General features: G+C 44.4%; 1 pseudogene; it reads left to right on the forward strand.

Moving 5' to 3' along the window:
- Positions 1-10,722: 10,722 nt before the first annotated feature.
- Positions 10,723-12,473, forward strand: LOC136465220 (E3 ubiquitin-protein ligase RMA2-like; annotated as a pseudogene).
- Positions 12,474-13,577: the final 1,104 nt, after the last annotated feature.

Below are 13,577 nucleotides of genomic sequence, written 5' to 3' on the forward strand. Positions count from 1 at the left end.
TTGGTTAAGCATGACTTAGTTAAAGGCTTGAAAGATGTTGTGTTTGAAAAAGATAAGCTTTGTAGCTCTTGTCAAGCCGACAAACAAGTTGGAAACACCCATCCTAAGAAAAGCATGATGAGCACTAGTAAAGCATTTGAGTTGTTGCACATGGATTTGTTTGGGCCAACACAATACACTAGTATCGGTGGAAACAAATATGGTTTTGTGATAGTAGATGATTACACTAGATACACATGGGTATTCTTTCTAGTGGACAAAAGTGATGTATTTGCAACATTCAAATCATTTGTCAAAGGCATTCACAATGAATTTGAAACAACCATCAAGAGAGTTAGAAGTGACAATGATAGTGAGTTCAAGAATACTAGAATTGATGAGTTATGTGATGAATTTGGAATTAGACATCAATTCTTGGCCAAGTACACACCTCAATCAAATGGCCTTGTTGAGAGGAAGAATAGAACACTCATTGATATGGCAAGGTCTATGCTTAGTGAGTACAATGTGAGTCAATCCTTTTGGGCCGAAGCTATCAACACAGCTTGCTATTGTAGCAACCGCCTCTATTGTCACCGATTGAAAGAGAAGACACCATATGAGCTCTTGAATGGTAGAAAGCCCAACATAGCATATTTTCAGGTCTTTGATTGCAAATGCTATATCTTGAAGAAAGGCACAAGATTGGGCAAGTTTGACAAGAAATGTGATGAATGATTCCTACTTGGTTATTCCACTACAAGCAAAGCATATAGAGTTTGGAATTTGGATAGTGGTACTATTGAGGAAGTTCATGATGTTGAATTTGATGAAACCAAGGGTTCACAAGAAGAGAATGAGAACTTAGAAGATGTTAGAGGCATTCAACTTTCAAATGCCATGAAGAACATGGATATTGGTGAATTGAGGCCTAGGCAAGTGAATGATGATGAAGATGATCAAGTGCAAGTGCTCTCTAACTCAAATGTGCAAGATGATACAAATCAAGTTAGTGAAAGTGGCTCTCATGACAATGAACAAGATCAAGTGGCTAGTACATCATCTCAACCCAATGATCAAGCAAGTGCAAGCAATCAAGTTCCAATCCTCCAACCAACCAATATTGCAAGAGATCATCTATTGGACACTATCATTGGTGATATTTCAAGAGGTGTACAAACAAGATCAAGATTGGCATCATTTTGTGAACACTTCTCATTCATGTCATCCATTGAACCAAAGAAGATAGATGAAGCATTGAAGGATGTTGATTGGGTAAATGCTATGCATGAAGAATTGAATAACTTCACAAGAAATCAAGTATGAGAATTAGTAGAAAGACCAAAGGGACACAATATGATTGGAACCAAATGGGTCTTTAGAAACAAGCAAGATCAAGATGGGATAGTAGTAAGAAACAAAGCAAGATTAGTAGCACGAGGCTATACACAAGTTGAAGGTCTTGACTTTGGAGAAACATATGCCCCGGTTGCTAGATTAGAAGCAATTAGAATCTTGCTAGCCTATGCTTGTGCCCACAACATCAAGCTCTATCAAATGGATGTTAAGAGTGCATTTCTCAATGGCTACATCAATGAAGAAGTATATGTTGAGCAACCTCCCGGTTTTGAAGATGATAAGATGCCCAACCATGTGTACAAGTTGAAGAAAGCATTGTATGGCTTGAAGCAAGCACCTAGAGCATAGTATGAGAGATTAAGGGATTTCCTACTCTCTAAAGGGTTCACAATGGCCAAAGTTGACACCACTCTTTTCATCAAGAAGATTAGAAAAGATCTATTTATGTTACAAATCTATGTTGATGACATCATATTTGGATCAACAAATCAAGAATTTTGTGATGAGTTTGGAAAGATGATGGCTAATGAGTTTGAGATGTCCATGATTGGAGAATTGAGTTACTTCCTTGGTCTTCAAATCAAGCAATTAAAGAATGGTACATTTGTGAGTCAAGGCAAGTATATCAAGGACATGATCAAGAAATTTGGCATGATTGATAGCAAAGTCATTAGCACACCAATGGGAACCAATGGGAACTTGGATAGTGACGCAAGTGGAAACATGGTATATCAAAAGTTGTATCGGTCTATGATTAGAATCCTACTCTATGTGACCGCATTAAGGCCGGATGTCATGTTTAGTGTATGCATGTGTGTAAGATTTCAAGCCTCACCAAGAGAAAGTCATTTAAAGGCTACAAAGAGGATATTGAAGTACTTGAAGCATACACCAAATGTTAGTTTGTGGTATCCCAAAGGAGCAAAGTTTGAGCTAGTTGGTTACTCCAACTCAGATTATGCGGGATACAAGGTTGAAAGGAAGAGCACCTCGGGTACATGTCAATTGTTGGGAAGATCACTTGTTTCATGGTCATCAAAGAAGCAAAATAGTATTGCATTATCAACCGCCGAAGCCGAATACATATCCATCGGTAGTTGTTGTGCACAAATACTTTGGATGAAGGCCACTTTGTGTGACTTTGGAATCAAGTTCAAGAAAGTGCCATTGCTATGTGACAATGAGAGTGCAATCAAGCTAACCAATAATCCGGTTCAACATGCAAGAACAAAGCACATTGATGTCCACCACCATTTCATAAGAGATCACCAACAAAAAGGGGACATTTGCATTGAGAGTGTAGGCATCGAAGATCAACTTGCCGATATATTCACCAAGCCATTGGATGAGAAAAGGTTTTGCAAGCTAAGGAATGAGTTGAACATATTGGATTTCTCAAATATGTGTTGATGCACCCCCACTCATATGACATGCCTCTCCTTCGAGCAATCCAAGGTAAAAGTTGATTGGCATGGCATACATCCTTGCTAAGGACATGTTTAGTGCATCTAGTCATATTTTCAATTTTATTAGGACCTCTCAAGTGGTTCTATTTTATTAGGCTCATTCATGAAAATCAAATGAATTTGATGTTTATATGATATCACTATTGCTTCTATGCTTGATTTGATCTAGTGATAGCATATGACATGTCTATGGGCTTGTAAACCTAGTGTTTGATCTAGAAAATGAGCTCTAAGTTTTTAACTCAACATGGTACAAGATAACCCTTATTTGGAGGTGTGAAGAAGCTTGTCCTTGGATCAAACCGAGTTAAATATCTTTGGCAAATGATCTAGCTTGGACCAAATTTGGGAAAATGAAACTCACCCCATTGATTGACATTGATAATCTCGACCCTACAAGTAATACTATCTATATTTAGAACCTTTGTGGTCATTGATGACAAAGGGGGAGAGAAACAAAGATAGTAGTAGAAATGGTGAGAAATATCATAAAGGGAGAGAAACATAAAGATTTCTTGATATATGTGACATAGGGGGAGAGATATGACAAAGTAAAGGGATCAACTAAAATTCTGAGCACACAAGTAAGGGGAGCAAGCTCATGAACTTGTATGGTGCATTTGAATGTGTATTTCATATGTTTGCTTGCTTGGCATAAGTTCTAAATTTAAAATATCCATGCTTGTGTGATGTATGCTAGTTGTAGGTTTGAATGATGAAATGAAAACTAGCATGTATAGGATATTTAGTGATTTCACTTCCAAATATTTCTAAGTGGTATTGAGCTAACCATGGTGCTAAGGATGGTATATTGGTGCACTCCGATTGGTATCACGCTTTAAAGGTCCATCTTTTATACCTTAGCATCATGTGGTAGACATTGACTCCTATATTTCCTATCTAAGCATATGTGCAAGCTACAATCCAAACTATTAGCACATATGTAGGGGGAGCAATTGCTACCATTTGGGGTTCATGAAACTTGTCCATATCCTTTTACAAATGGTAAATATGCTTGGGCAAGCAACATGGATTCAATTGAATTTCAATTCATATCTTTGTGAAAGGGTTGTCATCAATTACCAAAAAGGGGGAGATTGAAAGCTCTAGTTTGGTTTTGGTGAATTAATGAAACCCTAAGTGCTAACCTAGTTTATCAAGTGATCATGAGATAGGTAGCACATTCCAAGTGGTGAAGCAAATGAAGATCATAACATGATGATGATACCATGATGATGATCAAGTGCTTGGACTTGGAAAGAAGAAAGAGAAAAACAAAAAACTCAAGGCAAAGGTATAAACCATAGGAGCTATTTTGTTTTGGTGATCAAGACACTTAGAGAGTGTGATCACATTTATGTTTGATAGCCATACTTTTAAGAGGGGTGAAACTCATATCAGAATGCGGTTATCAAAGTGCCACTAGATGCTCTAACTCATTGCATATGCATTTAGGATCTAGTGGAGTGCTAACACCCTTGAAAATGTTTGTGAAAATATGCTAACACATGTGCACAAGGTGATACACTTGGTGGTTGGCACATTTGAGCAAGGGTGAAGAAGTTAGAAGTAAAATGGAGTTGGTCGCAAAGATGCTGGCGTCGGTCAACTGACCGGACGCTGGGTCGTTTTGCGACCGGACGCTGAAGGGCTGCGTCCGGTCATATTGTTGGTCGGCACAGTGATTAGGGTTAAGCACCGGACGCTGGGATGTGTCCAGTCAAGCATGACCGGACACGTCCGGTCGTTAAAATCACGTTTTGGACCCTTACTGTAAACGACCGGACGCTGAGGGTTCAGCGTCCGGTCAACTCTATCGGAGCGTCCGGTCAACATTTTGACCATTGAGATCAAACGTTCACTATTAAACGCAGAAGACACGTGGCCGCCATTAGGCGACCAGATGCTGAGGAGCAGCGTCCGATCAGTTGGACTGGAGCGTCCGGTCAGCCCGTGTTATGCCCAGTGATGGGGTATAACGGCTCTATTTTGAGGGGGCTTCTATTTAAACCCCATGGCCGGTTGTAGCTCATAACCTTTGGCCATTTTCATTGACATAGCAACCTTGTGAGCTTAGCCAAAGCCCTCCCACTCATCTCCATCATTGATTCATCATCATAGTGAGATTGGGAGAGAATCCAAGTGCATTGCTTGAGTGTTTGCATCTAGAGGCACTTGGTGTTCGTGTTTCGCTGTGGGATTCGCTTGTTACTCTTGGTGGTTGCCGCCACCTAGATGGCTTGGAGCAGCGAGGATCGTTGAGCGGAGGGTGGTGATTGTCTCTGGCTCTAATCGTGGTGATTGTGAGGGGTTCTTGACCTTTCCCCGGCGGAGCACCAAAAGGTACTCCAGTGGATTGCTCGTGGCTTGTGTGATCCTCATCTTGTGTTGGTTGTGCGGCACCCTATTGAGGGTTTGGCGTGTGAAGCCAATTAGCACGTGAACCTCCAAGTGAGTGAATCACCACAACAAGGACTAGCTTGCCGGCAAGCAAGTGAACCTCGGTAAAAAATCATTGTGTTCATCATTGATTCCGAGGTGATTGGTCTTCATTGTTATTCACCCTTGTGATTGATTGGTTCATTCATCTTCACGGCGGTATAATCTTCTTGATCACTCTCTTTACTTTATCGCAAACTAGTTGACAAGCTCTTTAGTGTAACTAGCTGTGAGAGCTTGCTTGGTTGGTTGGTGTGGCTCTTTAGTTAGCCTTTGAGAGCACACTAACATAGGGTAGTGTCATAGCTATTGTGTGAATAGATACTATCTAAACTAGAATTATGGTAGGTGGCTTGCATTTTGAGTAGGCTAGCGCAACACTTGCTTCGCCTCATAATTGTCTAACTGTTTTGTTAAGTGTTGTTGTAGAAATTTTTATTAGGCTATTCACCCCCCCTCTAGCCATTAGGACCTTTCAAGTGGTGTCGGAGCCAAGGTCACCGTTATTTGAGGCTTAACAACCTTCGGTGTTAAAATGGCTCAAATCAACAACACGAAGAAGCCACCCCAATTTGATGGCTCCAACTATCCCTATTTGAAAATGTTTGTGAAAATATGCTAACACATGTGCACAAGGTGATACACTTGGTGGTTGGCATATTTGAGCAAGGGTGAAGAAGTTAGAGGTGAAATGGAGTTGGTCGCAATGATGCTGGCGTCGGTCAACTGACCGGACGTTGGGTCGCTCTATGACCGGACGCTGAAGGGCTGCGTTTGGTCGTGTTGTCCGTCGGCACAGTGATTAGGGTTAAGCACCGGACGCTGGGCTGTGTCCGGTCCTTCATGACCGGACGCGTCCGGTTGGCAAAAACATGTTTTGGACCCTTACTATAAACGACCGGACGCTAAGGGTCCAGCATCCGGTCAGCTCTGTCGGAGCGTCCGATCAACTTTTTGACCATTGAGATCAAACGTTCACTGTTGAACGTAGGAGACACGTGGCCGCCATCGGGTGACCGGACGCTGAGGAGCAGCGTCCGGTCAGTTAGACCGGAGCGTCCGGTCAGCCCGCGTTATGCCTAGTGAAGGGGTATAATGGCTCTATTTTGTGGGGGCTTCTATTTAAGCCCCATGGCTGGCTGTAGCTCATATCTTTGGCCATTTTTATTGACATAGCAACCTTGTGAGCTTAGCCAAAGCCCTCACACTCATCTCCATCATTGATTCATCATCATAGTGAGATTGAGAGTGAATTCAAGTGCATTGCTTGAGTGTTTGCATCTAGAGGCACTTGGTGTTCATGTTTCGCTATGGATTTCGCTTGTTACTCTTGGTTGTTGCTGCCACCTAGACAGCTTGGAGCAGCAAGGATCGTTAAGCGGAGGGTGGTGATTGTCTCTGGCTCCGATCGTGGTGATTGTGAGGGGTTCTTGACCTTTCCCCGGCGGAGAGCCAAAAGGTACTCTAGTGGATTGCTCGTGGCTTGTGTGATCCTCATCTTGTGTTGGTTGTGTGGCACCCTATTGAGGGTTTGGCGTGTGAAGCCAATTAGCGCGTGAACCTCCAAGTAAGTGAATCACCACAACGAGGACTAGCTTGCCGGCAAGCAAGTGAACCTCGGTAAAAAATCATTGTGTTCATCATTGATTCCGAGGTGATTGGTCTTCATTGTTATTCATCCTTGTGATTGATTGGTTCATTCATCTTCACGGCGGTATAATCTTCTTGATCACTCTCTTTACTTTATCGCAAACTAGTTGACAAGCTCTTTAGTGTAACTAGCTGTGAGAGCTTGCTTGGTTGGTTGGTGTGGCTCTTTAGTTAGCCTTTGAGAGCACACTAACATAGGGTAGTGTCATAGCTATTGTGTGAATAGATACTATCTAAACTAGAATTGTGGTAGGTGGCTTGCATTTTGAGTAGGCTAGCGCAACACTTGCTTCGCCTCATAATTGTCTAACTGTTTTGTTAAGTGTTGTTGTAGAAATTTTTATTAGGCTATTCACCCCCCCTCTAGCCATTAGGACCTTTCACACGGGCTCCACGCTCTACGTTGTAGATGGTCGGCTGTGGTTCCTTGGTCACGCCTATTCCTTCTACATGTGCACGGGCTCCACGCTCGACGTTATGGACTATGGGCTAGCCGAGGCCATGGGGTTCAGTAGCAAACCAACTGCTTGAACCCTACTTGTCCTACGTATAATTGCATTATGGTTAAAACTGCAAAGATTTTTTCGCCGAACTACAAGCAAACTGCATACACATGCACCTTATAACATTTATCACATACATAACTATTTTTGCGCTATCGCGCATTCTAACTACATTGTCTAGAAATTACAGATGATAATCTCCGAGCATATCACCGAGCTTTGCCATCGCCGCTCGTCTCACCAAACATATCAATGTCGCCGGCCAGCTTTCTCTCCGCATCCTCCACCTCATCCTCCAGTTGCTGGGTCTCTGCCTCACTCGGCCCTTCGGCGAATCCGTCCCTATCGCCTGAAGGTCAACGGATGGATAGTGGGACCAGACCACTGCAAGGGCATGAGTAATGCCGGTAACAACGGCGTCGTGATTGAAGTTCTTGAAGCTCTCCCACGCTTTCTTGCACCTTTCGAAGCCTTGCGGGGCACGACTCTGGTCGGCGTCTTCCGCAAGACATCTGGAAGATATCCTGAAGATACTATGAGATCTGTTAGAATATGTATGATCCGAAGATTCCTGTAATCAGTTATTACTTTCCTGTTATCTCTCAGATCTGACCGACTTGTAACCCTACTCCTCAAACTATATAAGGCGGGCAGGGACCCCCTCCAAACTTACGCAATATCATATGATAGCTAATACAAACCAATAGACCACAGTAGTAGGGTATTACGTCATACCGACGGCCTGAACCTATCTAACTCATGTGTCTCTGTTTTCTTCTTGTTCTTGATCTCACGCTCCTCTACCGATCAATCTACCTTCGTGGGATACCCCTCGAAGGACTGCCGATGATATTCTGTCGACAGTGAAATTAATAGTCACGGAGAGCGCGGCGTCACAGACTTACAAACTCTACTTTATAGACTTTTCCATGATGCGCCTAAGTTAATTCCAAATGTTTTCAGACAAGAGTACAATGAAACATCCTCCTTGGCGTAGTCACCATGCACCTAGGAGTCACACAACATTATTAGATTGAAAAAAGGCACAATGCTAAACTACCATAACACAAACTTTGCTTCAGGTAGTTACCTCCATTAGTTTTCCAATGTCAAATTTTGGCGCCTTCAGGATCTTCACCTTGCGGATGAAGACATTCTGTAAAGGAAAGATGCTAGAGGTGGCCTTCTCAATTTCCTTTCCAATGACCTCAGGGATGAGCTGTCGGAGTAAGTGTGGCCAAAATAAGTTGCAGAAAACATAGTGTTTAGCTGTTGATTTCAGTTTATTTTAGCTATAGCAGCTTATAAGTTGTATGGCCCAACGGAGGAAAAGAGAAGAGAGGAGAGATGTCATTTTTTAGCAACGAGAGGAGAGATGGCGTATGCGGTTCCGGCCGATGTTTTGGGTCCGTTGCAGGAATGGCCCAATATTGGGCCAACGATGGCCCAACACGCTCAGGTGGAGGCCCATAAAATATTTTTTTTCTTTTGTAAGACTTTTTTATTTAAAAAAGGTAAAGTATATTTTTCAACCTCTAACTCGCATTGAAGTTTAATTTTTAACCTTTAACTACGAAACCGGGTAACAAACACCCTCCAACTATCAAAACCCGAACAAATTTGGTCCTCGACTGGTTTCAAAAGTAATTTTCTATTTTCTTTAATAATAAAAAAAATCAGAATACTTCGATCTCTAGAAGTTCATAATTAATTTATTTTAAATTATAAAAGTATGAAACTAGTTCCTGTTTTCTTCTAAAGGTGTTATATATATGTTGATGATATATTTAAAATTATTTTTCATTTCGCATGGAATTAAATTTCACATGGAATTAAATTGTTCGCTTTCTATTCTTTTACATGACAGTTCGTTCGCTGCCTTCATCTCTGCGCACACCGCCTTGCTTTTGCCCAAAAACAACTCGAGAGGCGGGCCGCGAGCGCTAAGCCCTATATTAATGTATACAGTAGCACTGCTATCCCCGTTGACATTTATTTTAGATCAGAAAAATATGAAACTAGTATTTTTTTCTAAAAATGTTCTCTACTTATTTATTCTATATATAGGTATTTGAAATTGGTTTATTTATGTTCCTATTGCTTTATTGCTCATTGTCTGTGTCACGCTCGTTATTTATTTGAAACAAGTAAGGTCTAAACAATTTTGGCTTCACCAGCTCCTATCGGCTCTGTGAGAGGGAGAGGAAGGAGAGAGTTTGGCTCCTGTGAATAGTATTTTTATAGGATTTTGCAGATGGAAGCCTGAGCTGCCAGGAGCCATACCAAAGAGGGCCGTAGTACACCCGAGACATCATTCAATTTACTCCTACAAATAACAACAGATGAAGACCCCGTTTGGTAGAGCTCCTATCATCTCCAGCTTCAATGGGAGTAGGGGAAGCAAGTTTTTTTTTGCTTCTCCTGCTCTCACTGTCTCTGTGAGAGAAGGAGAGAGAAGAGAGAAGAGAGAAAAAGAGCTCTTATGAATAGTACATAAATAGTAAATGCGTTAGAGAAGCTAGAGGCAGTGGGAGCTCTACCAAACGGGCAGAAGATATAGTCCATGGTTCAACACACATCTGCTCTAAGTGTCTGAAATCGAACGTGTCAATTTGTCGGTGTAGAAAGTGACCAATACATAAATATTTGTAGTTTTCCCGTACATTGTGATTGGAGGTGGCCTAGCACTCAATGACACATGGTTTATACTGGTTCAGGCAACATGCCCTACGTCTAGTTTGAGTCAGTCGGTGACTTTATTCCTGAGCCCAGGTGGTCGAAGTTTGTAGTGGGATTACAAACGAGAAGGAGAAAGATGGGGGTGCAAGAGGTCCGATCAGACTCCGATCAGAAGAGCCGAGAGTGATGGGAGCCCCGCTATGAGCTAAGTGTTCGAGCGTGTGCTCGTGGTTTGAACTTGGTGGTTCTGCTGTTGTGTAGTAGTGAACTTGATCGATCTGAATGAATCTGTCTGTTGGAAGAGAGCGCATCCCCTTTTATAGATGAAGGGGATGGCCTTACAAGTGAGAGGGAAGGAGTACATTTGCTACTGAGTCTTGTTGCCCACACCGGTGGGTACAGGATGATGGTAGGCGCCCACAATACTGTTGAATGTCAAATGCACGTGAGAGGTTGTGTTGTCCTCTTCGGGTATGGCAGACGTCGGCGCCTGCTACACTGTTGATACCTAGAGGCATACAAGGGGTTTTACCATGTTCGCCTGGTACGGTAAATGCTGGCGCCCACAACACTATCGGTGCCTAGAGGCATGTGGGGGAAGCCTTACCGTATGGGAGTTAATGGCACCCATAATACTGTAGGGGAAAATGTCGGCGCCTACAACACTGCTTGGGCTCTGTCGTGCTAGGGAGGTCGCAGAGTACAGCGTGGCAGGTGCGCAGGGTACGGTCCCTAGTATTGTGGTTTGACTTGTGCGCCCTGCCTTACTTTCTCCGTCCGTTCCCTGGTCCTTACCGAGCGGACGTCCCCGGTCGGTTAGTTCCAGTCGGCTCTAAATGCGCCAGTTGGAGACGAGCAGTGAGCAGGGGTTTGGTGCATTTCCAGTCGGAGACGCGGGTCGGAGTCGGAAGTAGTGCTTTGGCCAGGCCTTCTGGTCGGAGAGGCCATCCGAAGGCGGGCTGGAGACCGAAGCGAACGCTCCGATCGGAGAGGTGGGCCAGAGTCAGAAACGGGCGTCGTTCCTCCTCGACCAGACCTTTCAGTCGGTGATTGGATCGCCCTTCTGGCCTGTCGTTTAGGTAATTGGGTCGGCCCATAAGTTGCGTGTTTGTTTGCCACGTTGTCTGCTAGGCCGAGCCTTTGTTGGGAAGCCGGTCCATGAGGGACCCCGGGTTTATGAACCTGACACAATTAGTAAAAATAAATTATATGTGATTTGCCAAAACTCTCATTGGAAGGAAAAATATTGTAAACAAACTTTTAATTAATAATTGTCATTAAAAAGATAATGAGTGTGTGCGATCCTTAACACAGTTGAAAAAATAAGTGAGTGATGAGAAGACAACGGGCATATTTAGTTCCTTTGCTTGGTAGTACTATTTTTTAAAGGGAATTCAATTCCATTACTCAACCACGTCAGCTAAATCACTTGATATCATCAAATACATAAATAAAATTTGGCACTCCGGCCAACACCGAGGGCTAAGCCTCTTGACACTTATTAGAGCATCTTCAAGAGTTTCCTAAACCTCATCCTAATTCTAAGTTTTTAGAAAGATTCGTAAAAAATCCATCTCCAACAATTTCTAACCTAGTCTCTTAATATTTTAGGAATTGAAAAAAATTACCCTCGTCCACATAACTGTACGCACCATAGCCTCACGCATATCCGACTCTTGCTCGGTTTCCTTCGCCTCCCGAGCGTTTTCCCTCATGGCGTGGAACTTCCCCTCGCGGTGGCTACGGTGGAGTCTAGCTTTGGCTACTTCGACTGCAACATCTGCCTCGAGTGTGCCACAGAGCCAGTGGTCACGCTCTGCGGCCACCTCTAATGCTGGCCCTGCATCTATGAGTGGCTGCGCCTCGATGCCAAAGCTGACGCCATGAGCTCGGTGAGGCGGCAGTGCCCCGTGTGTAAGGCCACGGTGTCACCGGACACGCTCGTGCCGCTCTATGGCCACGGTGGGAGCTCCGACGCCAAGAAGCCACTGCGCGCCTGGCTAGCATCCTGCACCGCTCGGCCCTGTGACAGAGCATGCAAGACAGCGGCGGCGACGGTGGCCACCACCATCGGCACGTCGAGACCGACGCGCCAGCCTGAACGTCGCGGCGCCCCGCCGACTCCCACGCCGCGTAGTTCGACGCTCTCCTCCCCACGCTGTTCGGGGACCACGGCATGATGGACTCGATGGCCAGAGGGATGCTTGAAGGGATGGTGGTGGCCATCCTCCCGCTGGTGCTTCATGGGCAGGCGCAGCCGCTGGGCATGTACTACTCATGCACTTACCATCTGATGAACCCCAAGCAGAGACGGTGGCATATGGAGGTAGAGAGGTCCCTGCACCAGAAATGGTTCTTCCTCTTCGTGTTCGTGGCACTATGCTTGCTCTTGTTATGATTTCTAAAGTAGGGCATGAATGCGCGCCATGTGACGTGCTCTGTACATTATAAAGGGTTGACGGTGTGATATGAATATGATGCGGTAGTGACGTATGTGCGTAGGGTCATGTAAATGTAATAGAGCTTTGTGGTTGCATGATGGTGTTCAAGATGTTAAATTGAACACCAGCTTCTGATGATGCGGCAGCTCCTTCCCCGGGCCACCGCCGCTGCCGTCAAGGAGAAGAACCTAGATGGCGGCATCGAGGAGGAGAGCAACACCGGGCAGAGGCAGTGAGAGGAGGAGCAGAGCACGCTCAAGGAGCAGCAGGCCGCTGCCAGGAACCAGCTGCGCCGGGAAGCGTAGGAGGACCCATAGGCCGACGGCGGTGATGAAGGGACGAAGGAAGAACAACGCAGCAGGGAGCAGCCGCAGGGCGAAGAGGAGACGTGCTCATCGTCGGGGTCAGGGTCCAGTGAAGATGCCGATGGCGTCGATGGCAACAAGCCGACTATGTCGGAGTCAGAGCACACGAGGGTGCGCCCTGTAGTTTCCCATGATGGAAAAGATAAAAAGCCGCAACATAATTCATGTGGGCCCTAAAATTGATTTTTTAGATGCCATTTATTAGAAACTCTTGGAGATTACCTTCTTTTTTCCTCCCCAAATCTTTTTAGGAGTTACCAAACTACAAGTTTTTAGGAGAAAAAAGTAGGAAACTCTTGGAGATGCTTAGCCTATAGCTGCTAATTCATGGGCTAGACGATTACAATCACGGGGCGCATACTTCACCTAAAAATGGCTAAAGTTTCCAGCTAGTACTCCTTCAACCCATGGACAATTCCACCCATTAACGCAAGCTTGAACTCATCCCCTTCTATCACGCGTGATCACTTGCTTTGTATTAGACTCTAAGACGATGTCAGAAATGCCCAGCGCCACAGCTGCGCTAACGCCTTTGACACAGGCCACCAGCTCCATTTGAAGAGGGTTGTAGGCGTGGTTTATGCAACCTGAACCGGACTGATCCCCCTGTGTCCCTAATTACATATCCCCATTCGCCGCTCACTTTTGCCTCCCTGAAAGAACCATTAACATTCAGTTTTAGGGTACCTAGTGGAG

Source organism: Miscanthus floridulus, chromosome 7 (assembly GCF_019320115.1).
Source record: "Miscanthus floridulus cultivar M001 chromosome 7, ASM1932011v1, whole genome shotgun sequence".
NCBI lineage: Eukaryota > Viridiplantae > Streptophyta > Magnoliopsida > Poales > Poaceae > Miscanthus > Miscanthus floridulus.